This window comes from Hakea prostrata, chromosome 4 (genome assembly GCF_041222555.1).
Source record: "Hakea prostrata isolate BN-2017 chromosome 4, UWA_Hpros_2, whole genome shotgun sequence".
NCBI lineage: Eukaryota > Viridiplantae > Streptophyta > Magnoliopsida > Proteales > Proteaceae > Hakea > Hakea prostrata.
This window is the reverse complement of record NC_142603.1, coordinates 20,929,449-20,940,033: the sequence shown is the minus strand read 5'-3', so window position 1 is coordinate 20,940,033 and position 10,585 is coordinate 20,929,449. Positions and strand designations below refer to the sequence as shown.

At 36.3% G+C, this 10,585-nt stretch overlaps 3 non-coding genes across 3 annotated transcripts; all 3 read right to left on the bottom strand.

Annotated features, from left to right (window-relative positions):
- Positions 1 to 1,904: 1,904 nt before the first annotated feature.
- Positions 1,905 to 1,976, bottom strand: TRNAP-CGG (transfer RNA proline (anticodon CGG)). Its single transcript has one exon. It is a non-coding gene; the product is annotated as a tRNA-Pro (tRNA).
- A 164-nt stretch (positions 1,977 to 2,140) lies between these two features.
- TRNAP-UGG (transfer RNA proline (anticodon UGG)) lies at positions 2,141 to 2,213 on the bottom strand. The gene has a single exon. It is a non-coding gene; the product is annotated as a tRNA-Pro (tRNA).
- A 6,981-nt stretch (positions 2,214 to 9,194) lies between these two features.
- Positions 9,195 to 9,266, bottom strand: TRNAP-UGG (transfer RNA proline (anticodon UGG)). Its single transcript has one exon. It is a non-coding gene; the product is annotated as a tRNA-Pro (tRNA).
- Positions 9,267 to 10,585: the final 1,319 nt, after the last annotated feature.

Below are 10,585 nucleotides of genomic sequence, written 5' to 3'. Positions count from 1 at the left end.
TATTTCGGAGTTGGCCCATAATCACATCTCTAGCCCATCATGCTCCAGATCAGGCCCATTTTCGCATTTGAGAATTTGAATGGACCTCTTGACGTGTAAAATTACATGATTCATACCCAAAACTCCAAATATTTGCTTAAGTATTGAAAAGTTCTAAAATCTATAAAAAAATATATATAAAACCCAAGGTAGCTCCACTCTAAGTGTGTAAAATGCATACTTTATACCCTAAGATTTCACACAAATGTGTTCATTAGATTTCCCCACACTTAGACTAAGCTTGTCCTCAAGCAAAAATTAAAAAAAAATACAAATGCAGGTAAAAAACTAGTGCAACAAAATAAATCCTAACTCACTTTCGTAGGAATCACGGTTACACTTAGCATGTGCAACAAGCCTTCAAACCACTAGGTTACCCCTAAAGGACGAGTTTTGTCTCGTGGATGTTTGCAGTGAATATACATCCAAAATTCCAATTCAGCTTAAAATAAAACATTGCAAATTCCAACTCTAACAATTGGTAAGTACTCATACAGGATCAATAGCTATGACTATTTTTCTCACCATTGATTTAAGATCCCCCACACTTGAACTTTATTACCCCATATTGATTCTTGAGACAAAGCATATATCTTAATCAAAGACTCACCTTATATCTTTCAAGTACACCTCTCCTTTAAGCAAAACCACTCATAAAGTTAGGGGACCAAGGACTAAGGTTTTGAAGTATTTTTTACCAAACAATTTTACCAAGGCATTAATGATACTTGTATTTATCTCTCTCTTTTCTTTTTAGTAGTGAACTCTACTTTACTCCACTACGGTTGGCTTGAATGACATGATGGAGCAAACATTGTCATAGCTAGGGCAATTGTCATAGCTATTGATCTTGAGTCGGAGTGCCCTGGCTTCTTAAATCAATGGTGAGAAAAATTGTCATAGCTATTGATCCTGTATGAGTATTTACCAATTGTTAGAGTTGGAATTTGCAATGTTTTATTTTGAGCTGAATTGGAATTTTGGATGTATATTCACTTCAAACATCCACGAGACAAAACTCGTCCTCTAGGGGTAACCTTGTGGTTTAAATGCTTGTTGTACATGCTAAGTGTAACCATGATTCCTACGAAAGTGAGTTAGGATTTATTTTGTTATACTAGTTTTTTACCTGCATTTGTATTTTTCTTAAATTTTTGCTTGAGGACAAGCTTAGTCTAAGTGTGGGGGAATCTGATGAGCACATTTATGTGTGAAATCTTAGGGCATAAAGCATGCATTTTACACACTTAGAGTGGAGCTACCTTGGGTTTTATATTGTTTTTGCAGATTTTAGGACTTTTCAATATTTAAGCAAATATTTGGAGTTTTGGGCTTGAATCATGCAATTTTACATGTCAAGAGGTCCATTCGGAAGTTTTTATCGTACACAAAGAAATTTGATGGTGACAGCTAGGGTTAGAAATGGGGTTTGTCACGAGAAAGAGATGAGTTTTATACTTTTATTATTTTAGAGTCAAGTTACTCGATTACCTTGAGTCACGTTTTTCCCCAAGTTTTCTCAAGTGTGCCTTCCGCATTTTTTCAAAACCATTGTCCATGCCCAGCAAGCAATGTGTACCAAATAGGTTGTTTCAGCACACATTTTTTAGACTAAATTATTATACAAAATTTTAGCTTTTTGTATGCCCAAATACACAATGAGTACAAAATTAAGTATGCCGAAATAATTACCATAAAACTGCTTCTTCTTTTTTTGTTAAAGAAAAGAGGGGATGCAGTAGCGGGGTCGCAATGTTCAGACTTTTTATCGAGTGTGCGACCTATAAATAAATTTCAACTATGAAAGATGTGCTACAAATGTAATACAAATAAATAAAATTAAATAAAATTACGGCAAATGATGAGGGGCATTCCGAGAATCGAACTCGAGACCTCTTGCACCCGAAGCAAGAATCATACCACTAGACCAAATGCCCTACTGCTTAATTAAATATAATATTTAAAAAAAATTGGTAAAGAAAAGAGGGGATGCAGAAGACTTTTTATCGAGTGCGACCTATAAATAAATTTCAACTATGAAAGATGTGCTACAAATGTAATACAAATAAATAAAATTAATTAGAAATACGGCAGATAATTATGTGGCATTCCGAGAATCAAACTCGGGACCTCTTGCACCCAAAGCAAGAATCATACCACTAGACCAAATGCCCTGCTGCACAATTAAATCAACTAAATATTATAAGTATGCAAGTGGTTTTGTAGGTGACAAATTGGTCCAATGAAAGATTTGTCACAAATCAATCATGTAGTTACAACTAGTAATAATAAGAAGATGAACATTATAATTATTTGAGTGTATTTGAGGAAGTAATATGATCAAATAATAGTAGTTGTTGCACATCAGTTAATATTATCCATTAATAATTATTATTATACTTACGAATGGATAATTACAGTTTTGGATATCATTCATCAATGACTTGAAAGTCTAATGAATTAAATAGACAAGGGGTATTTAAGGTAATAAAAATATAATTATATTCATTAAGTTCAAACTTTGTTATAGTAGTACAATTTCATTGCCCAAGGCCCTAAGCTTTGCATTTTCGTTCTACTTGCACTGAAAGATTTGCATTTTCATTGATCCAATTCTGTGGTTTCTTTTAGTAAATTAATCTGCACTGTCAATTTCTTCATAGTTTATGAAGTAGACCATACATGTTAACAAAAAAAAAAAAAAAGTAGACCATACTGAGAAAGTATCTACTGGCAACAAATAAAAATACTATATGAGAAACGAAGGAAACATTGATCCTCAATCCAAATGCCGAAAATAAATTGTTGAATCTGAATAAAGCAAAGCACCAAAACACAAAAGAGTAATGGAACTAGTAATTCAAGAACACTGAACAAGGGAGACGAGTACGCATCAGCCCCAATTTAAGGTATCATCCCGGTGAAAGGACCAATGAGTAATGGGTCTTTCATTTCTTTTTATGTTTTTCCTTTTTCTTGTTCTTCTTTGATTTTTACTAATGAATGATCAACTGATAAATCTAGCATAAGGACTGCTAACAAGGAAAAGAGGATTCATTCTTACTCTTCATTGATGTTCTTCAGACATTGGTTAAATCACCCGGATAGTGATCATCTTGGAGGCTCTCGTGGATGATCAAATTCATAGTTCTCTTTCTTTTTTATTGCCTAAGCATGGAATTATTGAACCTCGAAGGAGAACCATAAATTATTGGAGTTTCTATATATTAAGATGGAAAATGAGCCTATGATGGCTTGTGGATGATGAAGTGGAAGCGAGAGGCTTTTAAGCTTTCTACAAATCTTTAATAGGGCCTTGGTTTGTATATTTGAAATCTTGTATGGTGAGTGAATGTATCTAGGACATTCTTTTTTAACATTATAAAATATAAACTAAGGCATAATACAATTAAAGATATATTTCTCATTTTCTTGAATCAATTGATAATTCTAACAAAAAAAGGTGAATGCCATTTAGCTTCAGTGACTCTATTTTTTATGGGAATAAAGTATTTGTCTTGATGCGTCAGTGATGCCGAGGTATACAGCCGTTTAAAATGCGAGACAAAAGCATTTTCTATATCACGGTGATTAGTATAAGAGATACCATTTTGAGTAATAGATCTAATCTTATTCTTGGCCCTTCGAGTCACTGTGTTTTGATGGAAGAAGCGAGTATTTTGATCCCCTTAAAGCTTCCATTTAGTGCAGGACTTTTGATGCCATTTATCTGCCTGTTGCTTCAACACCAAACGCAATTTTGCGAGTGGAAGTTGTAACAACCCTTGTATTTCTAACCCGGAATCCATATTGCAGGTCCGATAGCCCGAAAGTCAAGTCGGATTAAGTTGTGGAGTATCCAAATAAAAGTCTATGATCCACACCCTGAACCCATAGATCTGGATTCTCTTCATAAAGAACCTGCTTTGCTGGAAAAGTGGAGTTCCAGCCAAGGTCAAGAGGTGTTTGAAGGTGTCCGGCTTGAAGGTACGACCTCCCCCATGTGTTGTTTAGGGTTAGGTTGAGGTTGGGAATCAACCCCTTAAGCAAAGCATCCATGTATGCAAAGTACTAGGGGCGGTTGCTTAAGGCGGTTGATTGGTTGATTGGGCCAATCAATCGCCCCAAGCGACTACCATGGTCTGCTTGAGGGATGTTGCCCTAATTTTCCCCCTGCCTCTATATATAGCAATCCCCGTCCTTTTAACTCATTATTATACTTGGGATTGCTGCTGTGGATGGTTAGGAGGCAGAAGACATGTGCTGGAAGGTGAGAGAAGCGTGGATTGCGATCTAGATCTTTTCCCCGTCTATTTTGCAAATCTGGTTGAGGTAAGTGATTCTCCTTCACTCCATTCTCTCCCCTCAACTTTGGAATTGTGTAGATCCATCTCCTTTATGTTGGGGTAACCTAGTTGTGATTAGTTCTATTCCCTAATCAATGTTCTTGAGAATATCTTGTCTGAAAACGAATACCTGCATTCAAATAAAAGATGGATCTAATCAAGGAAGATGATTTGGGTTATGGATCTGCCTTAATTTTAGGTTGTTGATTTGTACATTTGTTATAGACTTATTAAGATTGAAATTCGAATTAAGATAATCTCAAAATTGAATTGAAATTGGATGATCAGAAGTCTGAATTTCGGATCTGGAAGACTATCTGTAATAGGGGCGGTCGCTTGACCCAAGCGACCGATTGGGTCACAGTAGCTATGTGAAGTTGTTTGCTACTCTGATTTGACTCATGTCTCTTGTATATTCTTGTAACCTTATATTTAGGTGACCTCTAAGATTCTCTGAAACTACAGTGGGTGAAGTTTGCTTGCATTTCAATAATTTTTACATATTTACAGGTAAGGACACACTATCTTGTTTATATGCAATAACATGCTATATGATGAATCAGTTTACTTTTACAGTATGTATTGGTTATATACCTTGCTTTAGTTGTATAATTCATTATAATAGTGTTTTATACATGTTGTTTGTGATGTTTTTATATACTTTATCTCTTTATGACATTGAACTGATTATCATATGATGATGAATGATGTGGTGTAGTTGTGATAGAAAGGGTATCCAATGGGGTATCTTTGCTTAAGATATTAGAGGATTGTGGTATAGGACACATGCTCACCGATGCCTCCAGTACTATCATGACTGTTGGATGACATACCTAGGGAGTCTAAGTTGCATGGCTAGGTATCCTACATGCTATTACCCTTTAGGTAGGGGAATTGAAGCCGAATGACCTGTGACAATGGTAACATGACTCTGTTTCATCCTATAGCGGTAACCAGTGCGAAGACTCAGTGGTCTACTGTTTCTCATGCAATGGTAGGGTTCCATATGTTAGGGTTGGGCTCATAGACGTCCAAGGAGCGGCCCGGGTGTCGTGAAGAGTCATGAAAGATTTTTGCCCCAATAATATGTAGATGACCATAGGGTTAGGGAATGGAGTCCAATAGCGGTAGCCAGTCCGTGAGGGTTCTCATTCCTAGGTTGCGAAGGATATGGCATGGAACCGAGTTGGTTAGTGTCATAGGGGAAGTATCTGGACTTCATATAGTATGTTCCATTATGACCTTCCATTGGATTAGATACCCCGAGATGCACCAGTACTCATGCCAATGGTCGTGGTAAGAGAGTGTTGACTTAATCCTTAGCTATGGATGCTTGATGAGAACTTGACCCCTTTGCCCGAGATCCCAATAAAGGTAACCAGTCCATGAGGGATCAGAGTGACTAGACCTACCCAGAGGAGGGCTGGTGTTATATCTTAAAGCATGTCAACTATCTAAAGACTTGCATGGTTGGATCTTAGTAGCATTCATATTATTGCATACCATTCATTTCATATATGCATTGCTGGATATGTTGACATATGTATGAGAAATGTGTTATCCTTACTGAGTTCGTTAGAACTCATTCCTTTCTTTGTATGTTATACTAAATTGTTCAAATGGTTGCAAGTCGTCGGAAATTGGAGAGAATTCGTATGATCGAACCATCTCATATGAAGAAGATGCGGGGCACCGTTAGTGGGAGATGGAGATAGCTTGCATGAAGCCTCTTGTAGATGCTTGGAGTGCACTTATAGCATCCATTGATGGCCAAAGGAGGTAGATCGCCAAATATTTTGAGGAATGTTTGGAGAAAACTGGAGAACCCCCTTTCTTGCTAATTTTGAAAAGCATTTTTTAGCTTTAGAGAAAGAAACTGGAAAGAAGATAATTTAGTTTATTTTATTGCTTCTGTTGAACTCGATATTCTTTTGAACTTGATTACTTTCTTTGATTATTTTATTGGAATATTTAGACTCATGTAATTCCTTTAATTATTTATTTGAACTTGCTCTTGCTCTTGATTATCTATTTCTTGCATTGATTATTATTGATGGGTAAGACCGTGGATTCTATGATGGATCACACCCACGGGTTGTCGGGCGGGTAACTGAAACTGACGGGTGGGGTGTGACAAAAGTTGTTCAAGGGTAGCATTTCTTTTCTGGTTGCATCTTCCTTGGTGTCCAGATTTTGAACGGTGTGTTTGTTCCAAGACTTTTGTTTAGTAGTAAGACATTGAAGCTTTTTTGTTAACATGTACGAGGGAGAACCTCAAACTGGGATGTTCCACACGTGGCTTAAGAGATTTGCATAGGTATCTTCATGAGTCCAAAAGTGCTCAAATCAAAATGATCTAAGCATCCATGCACTTGAATTCTCAATAGATAACAAGAGAGCTTTATGATCTGAGTGTGTCACAACTATATGGGATACCTATGCGTCCTTAAAATAGGACAACCACTCTATATTGCAAATGAATCAATCCAATAAACCTTCAATTCTTCTCTGGTGTTTTTGCTCATTGGCCCAGGTTAACTTATTTCCAAGCACTGGTAGACAAAGCACATTGTACTCATTCATGAAATGTTGCATACGTAGTAGAAGGGAATCAGGAATGGGATGACCTCCTTGTCGATCATTAGTTGCCAGATAAGAATTCTAATCACCACCAATGATCTACGGTTGATCAATAAATGAGGCAAGGTTATTGAGAGTTCGCCACTGATAATGTTGAATAGAAGGAACTAAACTCATATACACAAATGAAAAGTACCACAGATTAGGGAATCATCACATAAAAGATGCACACACCAGGACGAAGACCACACAACATCAACTATTATATTAACCTTCCAATACAAAACAAGACCACCTGCTTGACCTTCAAGCGAGACCGAAAAAACTGAGAAAAACCCCCATTTTTTACATAAAAGATTAACATTTAAACTATCAGACTTAACTTCGGATAGGAAGACAAAGTTGGGTCTATGATGACGAATGAGGACCTGTAACTCCTTCTATATAGAGGATCGACCTAGTCCTCTACAATTGAGAGATAGAGTTCTCATTTCTCCCCTGATGGCCTTTCCAAGCTAGCCATCATCGCTTCATTGCATAATAGTTAGAGATACACTAATCGACTCTCATTTCTTTCCAAAATCTGATTCTTGATTTTTGTGGTCCCCATCCAAAATTTCTTGCAGCACACTAGCTTGCGTTTACACGGTAACTTATCAGAGTCTTTAGTAACTATCAACTTTCCTGTATTGTTTCTGGACGAAGTGGCTGGGAAAGTTGAGGCCCATGTATTTTGAAGGTCGAGCTCCACATTAGTAGATAATGTGGTATGGGTGAAATCCACTGGAGTTGTAGGAGGAGCAGGGGGGATTGTACATTGTTACATACTCCAGTGATGAAGTGGGAGATGCTTCATGTGTAAATGGGGAGGATTAAGGTGATGAATAATAAAGTGCATATCCACATCGTGAATGCCAGTAGAGATAGTAGTTGTTGTTGATCTTGTGGGCTGAATGATGGCAACAGCTGAGGAGTGCGATCCTTCAATGTGAGGAGGGATGCAGACTTCAAAAACAAAGGCAAGTTTGAGGAAGCTCCGTTTGATTGCATCCTCTCTAGACTTCGGGACTGCACCTTCATAAAGTGAAAGATCATTGTGGAAACTGCGAATGAAAACTTTGTCATACAAATCCATAATCAACTTTACATGCCCATTTTGCTTAGGAGGAATTGTAGCAAGAGGTATATGGGCATGATGAGTCGTTGAAAGGACATCTCCAATACTAGCTTGAGAAGGAGTCAATTTGCGAAATTTACAATCTGAGTGTTTATGGCCCATGCAGATACAATAGGAACACATGAGAGTAGGGCGTAACTCATAAGCAAATTTGACCTGTGTAACCTCATTTGGTGCAACTTCAAACAGAACTGAAGAAGTTAGATCTTGGTTAATGGGTAGTAGAACGCAAGCAACTGGAACAAATGGGGAAGATCCATCACCCTTGGGACATTCAATAACATATCCCACCTTGTTGAAGATCAAATTGAGCACATCATGGTCATGAAAACGCCAGTGTAGTTTGAGAATCTGAACCCACGTAATCACATAGCGAAATGGAAGGATGGTAGCTAGTATGTTGTGATCCCAAGGTTGAAAAATGATTAGATGTCTCTTGTAATTCCACAGTTGAGCAAAGAGTATAAGATTTGAGTTTTCTCATTCCTGCATTTGATGGTGAAGCAATCGGCAACACCTTCCACTAAGTGAAATCCATCAACTTCAAACATCTCGGAGTGAATTTGAGGTTGTTCTTGATATCTTCAAGTTTACCACTTGTGAGGGCATAAAGTTACGATCAAATAGACACCATTAATAACAACGGAAAATTTTTTCTCTTTGAATAGATTAAGGTGTAGAGAAGAATGAAAGGAAGTTTTTATCAACGGAAAATTTTTTTCTCTTTGAATAGATTAAGGTGTAGAGAAGAATGAAAGGAAGTTTTTATCGCACACAAAGAAATTTGACGGTAACAACTAGGGTTAGAAATGGGGTTTGTCACGAGAAAGAGATGAGTTTTATACTTCTATTATTTTAGAATCAAACTACTTGATTACCTTGAGTCACGTTTTTCACCAAGTTTTCTCAAGTGTATGTTGAAATAGTTACCATACAACCCCTTAAATTTGAATTTTTATTTTTTATTTTTTAAATAAATTTCAACTATGAAAGATATGCTACAAATGTAATACAAATAAATAAAATAATTAGAATTCTGGCAAATGTTAATAGGGGCATTCCGAGAATCGAACTCGGGACCTCTTGCACCCAAAGCAAGAATCATACCACTAGACCAAATGCCCAGCTGTAAAATTAACTTAACTATATATTATTAGTATCTAAGTGGTTTTGTAGGTGACAAATTGGTCCAATGACAGATTTGTCACAAACCAATCATGTAGTTACAACTAATAATAATAATAAGAAAATTAACATTATAATTATTTTAGTGTATTTGAAGGAAATATGATCAATTAATATTATCCATTAATAATTATTATACTTAGGAATGGATAATTACAATTTTAGATATCATTTATCAATGGCTTGAAAGTCTAATGAATTAAATAGACAAGGGGTATTTAAGGTAATAAAAATATAACTATATTCCTTAAGTTCAAACTTTGTTATAGTAGTACAATTTCATTGCCCAAGGCCCTAAGCTTTGCATTGAAAGATTTGCATTTTCATTGATCCAATTCTGTGGTTTCTTTTAGTAAATTAATCTGCACTGTCAATTTCTTCAGCTTTGATTTCTTCATAGTTTACGAAGTGGACTTTAGTCACTTAACTGACAAAGTATCTACTAGCAACAGATAAAAATACTATATGAGAAAGGAAGGAAAAATTGATCTTCAACCCAAATGCTGAAAATAAATTGTTGAATCTGAATAAAGCAAAGCACCAAAACACAAAAGAGTAATGGAACTAGTAATTCAAGAACACTGAACAAGAGAGACGAGTACGCATCAGCCCCAATTTAAGGTATCATCCTGGTGAAAGGACCAATGAGAAAGAAACAAGATTGTGTTTTGCCTTTTTCCTTTTGTGGGTCTTCCATTTCTTTTTCTTGTTCTTTTTTTATTTTTATGGTGAATGATCACCTGATAGATTCATTCTTATTCTTCATTGATGTTCTTTAGATATTGGTTAAATTTGTGGTAGGGTAATTACTGAAGGAATTAGATCATGATAAACCGAAAACTAGGGGTATAAGTGGATAACTGAAATTCGCTCCTGAATTCGCATTCGCATTCGCATCTACATCCATTTAGTAGTATCCGAATCCGTCCGATTGCTAATAGGATACTGATATGGTATTACCCCTTTTTTATTGATTCTTATCCGTTCGATTAAGTTACTTACTTGAATTTTTTTTCTTATTTGAGCAAATTGCACCGACACCCTAAAATGGAGGCCTTAAAGCACTGGCACCCAGTTTAAGTTTAAAAAACATCTAATTCCTATTCCATTAGAAAGGTTAGTGTCCAAATATAAAAGTACAATTATGCCCATTCTACCTTTTCTCTCTATTTCTCAATCTTGCGCTATAGAATTCCCTAACGAACAGAGCTGGAAAGAGGAATCGAAAACTAGAGAAAAGAGGAAGAAGAAGCTTTAG